This window comes from Mobula hypostoma, chromosome 6, assembly GCF_963921235.1.
Source record: "Mobula hypostoma chromosome 6, sMobHyp1.1, whole genome shotgun sequence".
NCBI lineage: Eukaryota > Metazoa > Chordata > Chondrichthyes > Myliobatiformes > Myliobatidae > Mobula > Mobula hypostoma.
In genome coordinates, this window is record NC_086102.1 from 127,881,780 (window position 1) to 127,896,812 (window position 15,033).

At 37.6% G+C, this 15,033-nt stretch overlaps 1 protein-coding gene across 1 annotated transcript in view; it reads right to left on the minus strand.

The window, feature by feature from the left end:
• Positions 1 to 1,754: 1,754 nt before the first annotated feature.
• Positions 1,755 to 15,033, minus strand: part of LOC134348384 (craniofacial development protein 2-like) — a 58,283-nt gene continuing 45,004 nt past the window's right edge. The window contains exon 3 of the transcript XR_010018413.1: positions 1,755 to 2,879. The gene's annotated coding sequence lies outside the window, so the exon portion shown is untranslated. The remainder of the gene's footprint in view (positions 2,880 to 15,033) is intronic.

Consider the following 15,033-nt stretch of genomic DNA (forward strand, 5'->3'; position numbering starts at 1 on the left):
TAGTAGTTTGTGGTGCACTTATTATGGTAATCTGTCATGTGGGCTGGGGCGTGGTAGAAACACATGAGTATAGTTATGTATTCATGTTTCAGTTAGATGTTTAGTCTGGTGGAGAGTGAATAAACCACGGGTGGTGATTTTTATCTTGTTGATCATTGATTCGAATGTTATTAGATCACTTAAATACATATAGAACGCTAATTCAGATAAAACTTAAATACACTAACTTTGCTAATTGAGAAGCTAATTTAATTTGACCACTAATTATGCTAAGTATTGCTCAGTTATATCGCTAACTTAGTTTTGTTAGATTTTTATTGCTACAAGATCATTTGTCTTTGCTGGTTCCGTAACATAGTTTCGAATGTACCTTTTTGATTTGGAATCTTGATATTTGGAAGTGTGTCATACAGTATTGAGTACCCTGGCTTAGTCTCTCAGCAGTTTTGGTTTGTTTTCAAGGCATTGCTACATTTTGTCAGTATAAAAAGAGCTATACCAAACAAACACCAGTTTACAGAGAAGAATTGCCGTGGACTTGGAATTGGAATTGCAGCACTGAGAACAACATGTCAGAAACAGGAGCAGCTTGTGAAGATTATCAGCAATGTTTTATGGCTTCATGCTGTGTGTTTGTGGTTTGAACACAGTTTCGAATGGTCATCACTGCCCGTCCATTGAGGACTGTTGCTCGATTGCGTGGTGTTTGAATGAGTGCTGAAATATTTGGTGCCAATGTTTGAATTGAATGCTGTTTGATCAGTGTGGACGTACAGGCAGTTTGTTTGTTGACTACATTTGTTGAACAGAGCATCACTAGTGCTGCGGGTTAACAAAGAGTTAATTGTGGGTTGTGCAACTAAAGAAAGTGTGTACTAAAGCATGGAATTGGTGGCAATGACTGCAGTTAGGGCTGCAAAAGAGAAGCTAAAGCTGAAGCTAAGGCTAATCTAATCGAAAGTCATCAAAAGGAGAATGAAACAAATGTGAACAAAATTAAAGGCTTAACACCATCAATTAATGATCTTATGAAAATTAAAGTAAATACCTTTCAAGTGCAATCTCGTCTTGAGGACTTGACTAACCTCTGTGAAGCTGTTACTAAACAGCCTCATATGCTAATCTCATTACTTCCCAAGGCTGAACATGAAAAGCAGAACCAATTTTTTCCAAACATTGATCACTACTGCAGTGCCTCCATAGAGGATACAAAACAATAATCGACCCAAACATGTTACATTGAAGGACATTTTGCTGCAACAAGTGAACCTTCCATCAGACAATGTTTCTCAAGTTCAGGACATGTTTTGACTACACATGGAGCAGGTGACCCACAGGATGATGTGAAACTGAATGAGTGTGTCTAATGTCAGCTCTCAAAATTCTGTTGCAGGAATAAAATCTTCTGTATCTACCATCACCTCTGCATGTATTAAATAAGAGGTTAATTTACCTACATTAATTGCACATCAACAATTACTGAAGGACAAACAAGCGCAGGAAGAGCAAGAGGAGCACCTATGGAAAAAGAGCAGTTGCAGAAAAGGAAGGAACAGCTTAAGTTGGAGGAAAAAATTGCTGCAGATACGGCTAAAATTAATGTCCTGAGAACTGACCATGCCCAATAATATGTTAATTGTTGTAAAGAAATTGCCCTATATGCTTAGGGATAAATGGACAATGATAGTCTGTAAACTGCAAGAAAGGCACACACATATGATTACTTTCATTGACACTGCTGATTTTATTGAAAGGCAAGTGAAGGTTGCTGCACGCCTGGTGTTTGGGAATATACAGGATGCTACATCGAGGGCAAAAAGCAAAGGTGTAAACAAAACTAAGTCTCCAATTTCATTCTAAGGCTTTGAAGCAGCTTTGCCACAACTGCGGCCACTGTGAGAAATAAAGCTAAAACTGAAGCTGGAGCAAATGGACGGGAGATGGTTTCATCAGTCGAAAGGGTTTGTCTGTTCTGTGAGGGTGAACATAAATTCGATTTATGCCCTCAGCTGGAGAAAGGGGCTCAATGTGAGATTGCCTTCCTAACAGAAAACGGTGTTTGCTTTGTCTGTTTGTGTACAGGACGCATCAGCAAGGATTGCAGGAAGTGTCTTTCATGCAAGATATGCAGTGACAAGCATCCCAGCATACTTCATAATGAAAAGGGTGCAGAATCAAAACAAGCCATGAAAGAATCAGACACAGCAGTGAGTAGTGCCCTGGTATCCAATGGCCTTACAGGGAATGGTGATCATGATGGCAAACTTCTCATAGTTAGATTATGAAGCCACGCAGTCCTCTTTTATTGTCATTTAGTAATGCATGCATTAAGAAATGATATATATATTTCCTCTGGTGTGATATCACAAAACACAGGACAGACCAAGACTGAAAAAAACTAACAAAACCACATAATTACAACATATAGTTACAATAGTGCAACAATACCATAACTTGATGAAGAAGTCCATGAGCACAGTAAAGTTCAAAGTTTCTCAAATGTCCCACAGCTCACGCAGACGGGAGAAGGAAGAAAAACTCTCCCTGCCATACCCGACCACAGTCCGACTCTGAATCATCCGAAAACTTCAAGCTCTGATCAGCTCTCCGACACCGAGTACTGAGCGCCATCTCTATCCGAATGATTCGACCTCCTTCTCGGTCGCCAACAGCAGGCAAAGCCGGGGATTTTGAGGCCTTCCCTCCGAAAGATTCCCGACCATGCAGTAATGACAGCGAGTGTTTCAGAAATTTTTCCGGATGTTCCTCTGTGCTTTCACGTCCCTCTCCATCAAATCAGAATTGTCCACAGCCCCTATTTAACGGATACCATATCATTTTTCACCGGAGGGCTGCGCACGTTCCAGTACAAGTGAAGTCTAAGAAGGGTAACAAGACAGTGGTTACTTATGCTTTCCTAGATCAAGGAAGCATGGCAATGTTCTGCACAGTGGGCCTCATGAACAAGCTCAATCTCACAGGAAAAAGGACCCACACTCTCTTATGCACCATGGGTCAAGAGAAGATCATGAATAGCTACATTGTTTCATGATTGGAAGTGGCTGGCTTAGACAGTGAAAACTATTGTGAACTTCCTAACATCTATAAGCAGGAAAGTACAAACGTTTGTACATTCCACAACAGAGGGATCTCTGGGATGGTCTCGCATTTGCCAGAGATTAATTAGGAAATTGAGTGCTGATAGGGACAAATGTGCCTAAAATATTGGAGTCATTGCAAGTGATTCGCAGTGTTAATGATGGACCCTACACGATAGAACAACGTTGGGTTGTGTTAGAGCGAATTTTGGGTTTAGTACATTTACATTTAGCAAATGACTTCTCAGCCACCAATCTTCAATTCTGAATGTAAATTGTAGATTTCATTTAAATGAACAATAGCTTCCTAAAAGCTGTGAATCACAGAGTAGACAATGCTGATTAAAATTCATTTAGCTATGTGGTGAGGGTGCGAATCGGGAGGTATGAAATTTGTGTGTAGTTATAAAGAAATCATTGCTGATACGTTGTAAATATGGAATTGCCCTAGCACATAAAATATCGAGCTCCGTGTTGGGCTAGCAGAGCTATCAACCAAAAGTATCTCCATATGATGCCTGCCGTACCTTGTTTGGTCGAATAAAAAGCTGCTTTGTATCTACCAGTACTTTTCTCCGGTGACTCATTCACTAAACAGGTTAGACTGTGATTAGACCACTGAAAGGAGACCATGGTGATTGAAGAAACTGTGCAAAGCCAGAGCTGACAATTAACAGAATATCGTTTAAACTTGGATGAGCTTTGCAGTAGCAGTTCAATGCAGATTTCCTTGAATGCAGTCAGGATGAACAACCTGGTTTGTCAAAAGAAGATCACAAATTCATGGAGCTGGTTATAAATTCCATAAAACTGGTGAACAGCCACTACCAGATTAGTCTGCCTTTGAGAAAGACCAGAGGTTAACATGCCAAATAATAGGAAAATTTCTGAACAGAGTGCTCCAAATCTAAGGAAGGGGTTTAAGGAGGATTTGTCATTTCACACTGACTACACAGCCGTCATGAAGGATTTATCTCCAAATGTGTTTTTTTCCCTATCTTTTTATTGATATCAAAATGTTAAACATAACATAATATTAATACAAAGCTATTGGGATTACATTATTAATAATTAGCATATAAAAATATAAACTCAGTTAACACACGGATATTAAATCTCCCAAACTCTTACAAAATACGAATATAAGAAAAAATGTAGAAGTAGCATAGAAAAAGAAAAAAAAACAAAATACCCCCCCCCCCAAAAAAACTAAACAATACTAATCAACTAAACTAAAGAAAAGAAAAAGACATGGGCTCTTATGTTGCGTCAAATAGGACCGTTAGTGTCAGTAACTCCGATCCTCTCTCCATATATTTGAAAGTAATAGAATAGGTTTGGAAAAGGTCAAATTACATCATATGGAAGTGTTGAATAAATGGCCTCCAAGTCTTTTCGAATTTAATAGAAGGATCATAAATGGCACTTCTAATTTTTTTCTAAATTTAAACAGCATAATTTGAGAGAACCAATAGAATGTAGTGGGAGGATTAATCTCTTTCCAATTCAGCAAAATGGATCTTCTAGCCATTAATGTAACAAATGCAATCATCCGACGAGCTGAAGAGGTTAGATGAATTGGTTCTATTATTGGTAAATCAAAAATTGCTGTAATAGGGTGAGGTTTTAAATCAATACTCAAAACAGTTGAAATAATATCCAAGATACCTTTCCAATATTTTTTCAAACAAGGACGTGACCAAAACATACGAGTTAAAGAAGCTATCTCAGAGTGACATCTATCATATACAGGATTTATATGAGAGTAATAACGAGCTAATTTATCCTTAGACATATGGGCCCTATGTACTACTTTAAACTGTATCAGCACATGTTCAGCACATAAAGAAGATGAATTAACTAATTGAAGAATTTGGTCCCATTTTTCAATAGGCAAAGTAAGCTTAAGTTCCCTTTCCCAAACATCCTTAATTTTATTAGATAAGTCTGGATGTATTTTCATAATTATATTATAAATGGTTGCTATTACACCTTTCTGAAAAGGATTTACATCTGAATTTTTTTCCAAAATATCCGCTGGGTATAGATTCGGAAAGGTAGGAAGAACAGTATTTAAAAAGTTTCTAATCTGTAACTATCTAAAGAAATGGGATCAAGGCAAATTATATGTATTAGATAATTGTTCAAAGGACATGAAACAGTTGTCCAAAAATACAAACCCCATTTCCAGAAAAGTTGGGATATTTTCCAAAATGCAATAAAAACAAAAATCTGTGATATGTTAATTCACGTGAACCTTTATTTAACTGACAAAAGTACAAAGAAAAGATTTTCAATAGTTTTACTGACCAACTTAATTGTATTTTGTAAATATACATAAATTTAGAATTTGATGGCTGCAACACACTCAACAAAAGTTGGGACAGAGTTAAAATAAGATTGAAAAGTGCACAGAATATTCAAGTAACACCGGCTTGGAAGACTCCACATTAAGCAGGCTAATTGGTGGCAGGTGAGGTATCATGACTGGGTATAAAAGTAGTGTCCATCAAAGGCTCAGTCTTTGCAAGCAAGGATGAGTTGTGGCTCACCCCTTTGTGCCAAAATTCGTGATAGAATTGTTAGTCAGTTTAAAAGGAACATTTCTCAATGCAAGATTGCAGAGAATTTAGGTCTTTCAACATCTACAGTACATAATATTGTGAAAAGATTCAGAGAATTCAGAGACATCTCAGTGTGTAAAGGGCAAGGTCGGAAACCACTGTTGAATGCGCGTGATCTTCGAGCCCTCAGGCGGCACTGCCAAAGAAACCGTCATGCTACTGTGACAATTATTGCCACCTGGGCTCGGGAGTACTTCAGAAAACCATTGTCACTCAACACAGTCCGTCGCTGCATCCAGAAATGCAACTTGAAACTGTATTACGCAAGGAGGAAGCCATACATCAACTCTATGCAGAAACACCGGCGAGTTCTCTGGGCCCAAGCTCCTCTCAGATGGACCGAAAGACTGTGGAACCGTGTGCTGTGGTCAGATGAGTCCACATTTCAGCTAGTTTTCGGAAAAAACGGGCGTCAAGTTCTCTGTGCCAAAGTTGAAAACGACCATCCAGATTGTTATCAGCGAAAGGTGCAAAAGCCAGCATCTGTGATTGTATGGGGGTGCATCAGTTCCCACGGCATGGGTGAGTTGCATGTATGTGAAGGTACCATTGACTCTGAGGCATATATTAGGATTTTAGAGAGACATATGTTGCCATCAAGGCGACGTCTCTTCCCGGGACATCCATGCTTATTTCAGCAGGACAATGCCAGACCACATTCTGCACGGGCTACAACAGCGTGGCTTTGTAGACACAGAGTGCGTGTGCTTGACTGGCCTGCTGCCAGTCCAGATCTATCTCCTATTGAAAATGTATGGCGCATCATGAAGAGGAGAATCAGACAACGGAGACCACGGACTGTTGAGCAGCTGAAGTCTTATATCAAGCAAGAATGGACAAAATTTCCAATTACAAATCTACTACAATTAGTATCCTCAGTTCCAAAACAATTAAAAATTGTTATTAAAAGGAAAGGTGATGTAACACAATGGTAAACATGCCTGTGTCCCAACCTTTGTTGAGTGTGTTGTAGCCATCAAATTCTAAATTTGTGTATGTTTACAAAATACAATTAAGTTGGTCAGTAAAACTATTGAAAATCTTTTCTTTGTACTTTGTAAATAAAGGTTCATGTGAATTAACATATCACAGATTTTTGTTTTTATTGCATTTTGGAAAATATCCCAACTTTACTGGAAATGGGGTTTGTAGATCACAAAATCGTAATATACCTTTGGTTTTCCAAACCAAATAGGCTTGATCCATAATAGAGCGTTGAAAAAAATTAGATGTAATAGGGCTTGCTAGAATAAATTGATTCAACCCAAAAAATTTTTGAAATTGAAACCATATTCGTAAGGTATATTTAACTATTGGATTATCTATTTGTTTATGCAATTTAGAAAGAGCAAAGGGAAGCGAAGTCCCTAAAATAGAACCCAGTGAAAACCCTTGTACAGATTTACATTCAAGATTTACCCAATGTGGACTTGAAATTATGTCCAAGTCCCATGTCCAAAATTTTAAATATCAAATATTAATTGCCCAATAGTAAAATCTAAAGTTTGGCAATGCCAGACCACCCTCCTTTTTAGACTTTTGTAAATATCCTTTGCTTAACCTAGGATTTTTATTCTGCTATATATATATGAAGAAATTTTAGAAACAACGTTATCAAAAAAGGATTTCGGAATAAAGATTGGCACCACTTGAAATAAATATAAGAATTTAGGTAAAATAATCATCTTGATAGCATTAATCTGACCTATCAATGACAAAGACATTGGTGACCATTTAGTAAACAGCTGTTCAATCTGATCAATTAAAGGTAAAAAATTAGCCTTAAATAAATCCTTGTGCTTTTTTGTAATTTTAACCCCTAAATAAGTAAAATAGTCGGTAACTAATCTAAATGGTAAACATCCATAAATTGGAACCTGCATATTTAGCGGAAAAAGTTCACTCTTATTAAGGTTCAATTTATAACCAGAAAAATTACTAATCTGAGCCAACAAGGATAAAACTGCAGGAATGGATTTCTCAGGATTGGAAATATATAATAACAAATCGTCTGCATATAGTGATAACTTATGTATCTCATTCCCACAGGCAATACCAAGAATATTAGGTGAATCTCAAATAGCAATTGCTAAAGGTTCTCGAGCAATATCAAATAATAATGGACTAAGAGAACATCCCTGCCTAGTACCCCAAAATAGTTGAAAAAAAGGGAGATCTTTGATTATTAGTGAAAGCCGAAGCTACAGGAGAATGATATATCAATTTAATCCAAGATATAAATATTGGGCTAAGGTTAAATGTCTCAAGCACACTGAATAAATATGGCCATTCAACTCTGTCAAAAGCTTTCTCAGCATCTAATGAAATGACACATTCTGGAGTTCTAAGTGAAGGAGTATAAACAATATTCATTAATCTCCTAATATTAAAAGATGAATAACAATTTCTATAAATCCAATTTCGTCCACAGAAATAATTTGAGGCAATACCTTCTCTAACCTAGTTGCTAATATTTTAGAAAAAATCTTAAGAAACTATATTCAACAGGGATATCGGTCTATATGATGCACATTCAGTAGGATCGCACATTCAGTAGGATCTTTATTTTTTTTTAAGAATTAGAGAAATAGAAACTCCATAAAATGATTGTAGTAATTTAACTGTATTAATTGCTTCTTTAAAAACTCTACATAACCAAGGAGAAAGAGTAGAAGAAAAAAACTTGAAGAATTCTACTGTATAGCCGTCTGGACCAGGTGCTTTGCCAGAGTTCATTGAGGAAATAACACCCTTTATTTCTTCATCTATAATAGGAGTTTCTAATGTGAAATGTTCTTCGGGTGATAATTTCGGAAAGTTCAATTTCCTTAAAAAGTCATGCATTATATTGGAATCATGAGGAAATTCTGAGTAACATAAAGAGGTATAAAATTCTTGAAAAGATTTGTTTATCTCGTCATGATCAACTGTCAAGGTACCATCATGTTTGCGAATCTTGATAATTTGATGTTTAACCGAAGCAGTTTTCAATTGATTAGCTAATATTTTACTTGATTTATCACTATGTATATAAAACTCACTTCTGGTTTTTATTAGTTGATTTTTGATCGAGGATGTTTGTAATAAGCTATGTTCCATTTGAAGTTCGACTCTCTGTTTATAAAGCTCCTTACTAGGAGCAATGGAATATTTCTTATCAATTTTTTAAATCTTATCAACCAACACAAGTATTTCATTCTTAATACGTTTTTTCAATCCAACAGAATAGGAAATAATCTGTTCATGGATATATGCTTTAAGAGTGTCCCATAATGTCCCGCTGGAAATTCCTTCCATAATATTAGTTGAAAAGAAGAAATCAATCTCATGCTTGATAAATTTGATGAAATCTGAGTCTTGAAGCAGATTAGAATTAAACCGCCATTGTCTAGTACCAGGAAATGTATCCATTAACTTGATAGAAAGTTTCATTAGTGCATGATCAAAACTGGAAATAATGTCATAGTTACAGTCAATCACAGATGGAATTAAATGAGAGTCAATAAAGAAGTAGTCAATTCTAGAATAAGTATGATATACATGTGAAAAGAATGAAAACTCTTTATCCTTAGGGTGTAGAAATCTCCAAATTTCTGAAATTCCAGAGTCAATCATAAAAGAGTTGATAAGAGTAGACGACTTATTCGGTAAAGCCTGACTAGATATAGATCTATCCATCAAAGGATTTAAACAACAATTAAAATCACCACCCATTATCAACATATACTCATTTAAATTTGGAAAGGAAGTAAATAAATCCTTAAAAAATTCGGGATAATCCACGTTTGGAGCATAGACATTAACCATAATGACTTTTTTATTAAAAAGTAACCCAGTAATTAACAAAAATCTGCCATACGGATCTGAAAAAATGTCATGATGTACAAATGTAACTGAGGAATCTATAAAAATTGAAACCCCTTCAACTTTGGCCTGAGAGTACAAATGAAACTGTTAATCCTTTCAAAACCTAAAAAAACACTGATTTATCCTCTTTCCTCACGAGTTTCTTGTGCAAAAATAATATGAGCATTCAGTCTTTGAAATACTTTAAAAATCTTTTTCCGTTTAATCGGATGGTTTAAACCGTTTGTGTTCCAAGAGACAAAATTAATAGTCTGAACCATATTTTCTTAGAATCAACCCTTTGGTATGTAAACAGTTAACCAAAATGTAAACTCATGAAATTGGAACAGGAATAAAAATTCAGAAAGGAACCAGAAGTCACAACACTGCAGACATTTTTATAGTTATAAGTCAGCCCATTTGAAAAAAAACTAATAGTAGAAATCCCCCCACCCTCCACCCACAAAGACCCGAAACTAAGCTAGGAAAAGGCCAGAGAATAAACTAACACTAAATCTACCCCCATTTCTCCAGAAGGCAACTCCAAAGATCTATGTTGAAAAGAGAACCACCCGAAATCCAAAAGAAATTAAAAAACACTACACTGTAACAGAAAAAGAAAAACACAAAAGTTTGACATATATTGTCATGTGTGACACCAAGCAGAGCTACCGCACAGATGATGCTAATGAGAGAGATAACGGAAGACAATGGAGAAACATTCAAAATGCTAATAAGAGAGAAGAGAGAGATTAACGAGAAAGAAACACAATTCAGATATTGACAGACTGGTTGCTTTGAACCTGAACTGTTTGAAGTTTGATTGACAGGTGATAATAAAAAGAGCAGGTTTGCTAAGGCACGAGACACGCCACGAGACCCTGGAAAGAGAAGTGTGCCCCCACAAGTTGGTGAGACTTTGGAGGGCCGGTTCGCGGGAACCAATCAGAGGCTTACAGGGTGTAAAGGTATGATCAGCGGGAACCTGGGGTGTGTGTCCGCCCTTGCCTGGGTGCCAGGTTCACTGCGGAAGAACGATCGTCTCCGGAATAGAGGGGTCACCATCAGTGACCACAGCGGGATTATAAGACATCAAAAGGTCTGCCCAAAACCAACTGCGAAGACATCAAATGGTCTGCCTGAAACCAACTGCATCTCTCACTCTCTCTCTCTCGCCCCCAATGGTACAACAACAGCGACTACTTCGAACTGCACTAAACTGAACTGAACTCTGCTTCACTTAAGACTGATCATTTTACCCCTAGACTGCAATAGAGCTTGGTTGATTCCTATTACCCTAGTTCTGTGCATATGTGTATATTATCATTGCTAACTTGTTACATTTATATCCTTACAATTAGTGTACTGTATTACTTATTTCTTTAATAAAACTTTATTAGTTCCTAGTAATCACAGACTCCAACAAGCGTTCCATTTCCGCTGGTTTGGCAACCCAGTCACGGGGTATGTAACAATACACTAAAATAAGATGTCTTCATATTGTGGTTTCTAAAATGAGAGAAAAGAGTAAGCACCAATAAATATTATTAGTCAATTACAAACTTAAGCAGTTAAAAATAGCACTTCAAGAAAAAGAAAGGACTTATGGGAAGAGGAACACGAAAAAGTGGGGCAGTAAAAAAGACAAGAGGTATTATGAAAAAAGAAAAACAAAACGCCATCTTGGTTATACAAAGCAAAAAAAGACACAAGATGTTCCCTCAGTAAAATAAAAATTCAATATCAAACAATTAATGACAGTTTCAAAAATCATATAGTTAGAAATGAACAAAATGAAAAAAAATGAATTTTAACTAAAATATGAAAAATACCTCACTACTAACCAAAAACAAAAATCTTGAACTTATAAAGGTCCATCTTCATAAGGTAATTATAAGCGTTAAAAAGAAACAGGTAAGAACAGAGCCAAAACTGCGTGAGCCATACATTAATTAGAGCAGAGTAGTTGGATAATGCTCATCCAGGAAACTTCGCACAGCGCTTGTGGAATTAAAGAAATGACATGGGGCATCTAGAGGAGAAATTCTTAAATGTGCTGGGTATAATAAAGCTGGAACACAAAATAAACTGCAGATGCTGTTGTCAAGGGAACACTCACAATACACTGGAGGAACTCAGCAGGTCAGTCAGCATCAGTTGAAAAGATTAGTCGACGTTTCAGGCCAAAACGTCGACTAATCTTTTCAACTGATGCTGACTGACCTGCTGAGTTCCTCCAGCACATTGTGAGTGTTCCTATAATAAAGCTGGTCTGAGACATTTTTGGCAGCATTCCGACATCAAAGGTTTGAAAGCCAGACGCTCCTTCATCACTTCTGGACTAAAATCTTCAATGAGATGAAATTGATAATCTTGAAATTTAATTATACCTTTCCAACAGGCAATTCAGATGAGCTGCTCTTTGACTTGAACGTAATGAAACTGGATAATCACTGGTCTCGGTTTAGCATGGAAATCTGATTTGGGACGTAAAGAGCGGTGAGCTCGATCCAGCAATGGAGGGTCATTTGCGAATTCAGAGCTAAACACATCCTTTAAAAGTTGAGAAAAGAATTTCAAAGGATCCCCTTTCTCAACACCCTCGAGGAGACCAATAAGTTCTGTCTTGATCGATTTTCAAGATCAATAAACTTAGATTTAAAACTCTCCAGCTATTTAGATGTCGAAGACAATTTTTGTTCCAAACTCTCAATTTTCAGATCTCTCCTCCGAGCTTTCTCATCCAATTCTGCAACTTTGCTTTGTTGCTGCTTAACTTCGAGACCAAGCGATTGAAAAGAATCCATAATTGACTTTAACTCTTCTTTAAAACTTAGACATTGTTCCTCAAATTTTTCACTTAAAAGTTTCAACAGTGTATCATAAGTTAATTCAACTTGCTTAGGTTCAACTTTTCTTTTCCCCCGTTACCATCGGAGTCTTTCCTGTTTTTTGGATCTCGCCCTTTAGATCTTGTACTTATTTCTTTGCTCATTTCTTCGAAGTTTATGGTCAAAGCTCAAGGATAATTCTGTAATAAATGTCTTTTAGTGTAGGTAAAAATAAATTCAATAAGGGTGATCATAGGTAAAAAAAAAAGTAAGGGTAATGGAGCGAAGCCAAACTTAACCTCACTCCATAAGCGCCTCCTGGAGAATCCCTATCATAGTGGAGAAGCAAAAGACATAGTGTGATACCAGAGGAGCAAAGAGCAAAAGTCATGAAGGATTTGGATTTGGATTTGGATTTGGGTCAAGATATTCCTTCAGTGGAGAGAGCACTGGATATATAGTGGTTCATTCAGTCTGATACTTCCAATAGTTACCCATAATTGCACAACACATGCTCTCAGGTGCACAGTGATTTTATCATGGAAAAATCCAGGATAGCTCCATTGAAGTCAATTTCCATCCCTCGTATGGAGCTCATCGCTGCTATGATGGAAAGCCGTGTGGACATATTGAGGAACAAGAAGATAGATGTACATGCAGCTTTATTACTCAGTGTTTTGGCCTGATAATACTTCTGTGTTGAAGTATATCAGGAACAGAACTTCCAGGTTCTGAACCTTTGTTGCAAGCAGAGTTTCAGAAATTCTTAAGGTCTCACAAGCATCTCAATGGAGGTATATAAACACTTCAAGCAACCTGGCATATGTGACTGCTAGAGAGTTAACGGTGAAGGCATTCCTGAAGAATGAGACTTATGTGTCAGGGCCTTGGTATCCTCTTCAGCCTGAAATTGAATGGCCTGTTAATCCCGATTGTTCTGATGAACTTCTGCTAAATGATTCGGAAATCAAGTGGAGTGTTACAATGCCATGCAGATTGAAGAGGAGGTGTCGTGGTAGCACGTACAATCCATCACTTCACTCAAATGCCATCTATAAGTTTGATGATGATACAGAAATTAGTAAAAATAATTAGCTGCATCATTGGTACTAGCCTCTTTAGCTTCCACGACATCTTCAAGAAGCAGTGCATCAGAAAGGGATATTAAGGACCCTAATCACCCAGGACATGCCTTCTCATTTTTACTGTCAGGAAGGAGGTACAGAAGCCTAAAGGCACACAGTCTGATTCAGGAACAGCTTCTTCCTCAATGCTATCGGATTTCTAAATGGACATTGAATCCATGAACACTACCTCATTTTTTAGAAATCATTTCTGTTTGTGCACTATGATTTTTAATTTATTTAATATACATATATACTTACTGTAATTTATTTTTTTCTATATTTATCATGTATTACATTGTACCGCTGCTGCAAAGTTAACAAATTTCACAACAAATGCCAATGATGTTAAACCTGATTCTGATTCTGATTCCTAGAACCATTTGAGGAAGACAGTGACCTGGATTCTTTGATTTAAGAACTTGCTCTTGTTTCGTAGTTGGAAGAGGGAGGAAGGGGACATTTCTCTTGCTCAGTATGACTTGGACGAAGACAACATTCTTTGGAGAGAGAGAGAATGAGAAGGCCAAAGGTCAGATTGGCTGCAAATGTCTCTTAGTGGAGCAGCTCAGAAAGGCTGAAATGGAGATCATTGGATTTTGCCAAATAGAGAGATTTCCAGGTGAATTCTCAAGTTTGCAAACGGGAAAAAGTGTGAAAAGGAACAGCCATATTTTCAGGTTCAGTCCAGTACTTGAAGATGGTGTATGTGGATTGGTGGATGGCTTAGTAGGGTAACTATGCCTGAAGAGTCCAAACATCCTGCTATACCGGCAAAGGATCTTTATACCTCAGACCTCATGATGAGGATTGTACATCAAGAGCTGGGACATAATGGCCATTACCACTTTATCCAGGTTGCACCAAATATACTGGATTCCCAGTACTAGTACACCTCTAAGAAAAATATTGTCTAAGTGACTTGTTTGTTGATGGTTGGATGCAGCCTCAGGATCTACCTCTGGACAGGCTCTCTCTAGATGAACCTCTGTTTACACGTGTAGGTGTGGACTACTTTGGACCTTCTAAGGTGAAGAGCAGAAGGAATACAATGAGGTATGGGGTCATATTTACTTGTCTAGCTATACGAATTGTTCACATTGAAGTGTCGAATTTGTGATGAGAATACACATAGATTAAGATGTAGCTGTCCTGTGCTGGCACCGGGGGTATCAGCAGTTGGTCTGCCACCTCTCTTCAGGAGAGGGAGAGATAAGGAACACAATGAAGCAGCATTTGGAGATGTCAATGAAGGAGACATCAGTCTGGGTATTGTCAAGATCGGCTCCCCCTTTGAACCCTGAACTGTTTGAAGTGATGGACAGGCAATACCCCAGCAGGGGGATAAAAAGGGACAGGTTCGCTAAGGCAAGATACACACGACACCACGAGGTAACGAGACTCTGGAAGCGGTGCCCCCCCCCCCGCAAGTCGGCGGGAGTCGTTTGAAAGGCTGGTTGCGGAACCAAGCCATAGACGCACAGGGTGGAAAGGTACGATCAGTGGGAAC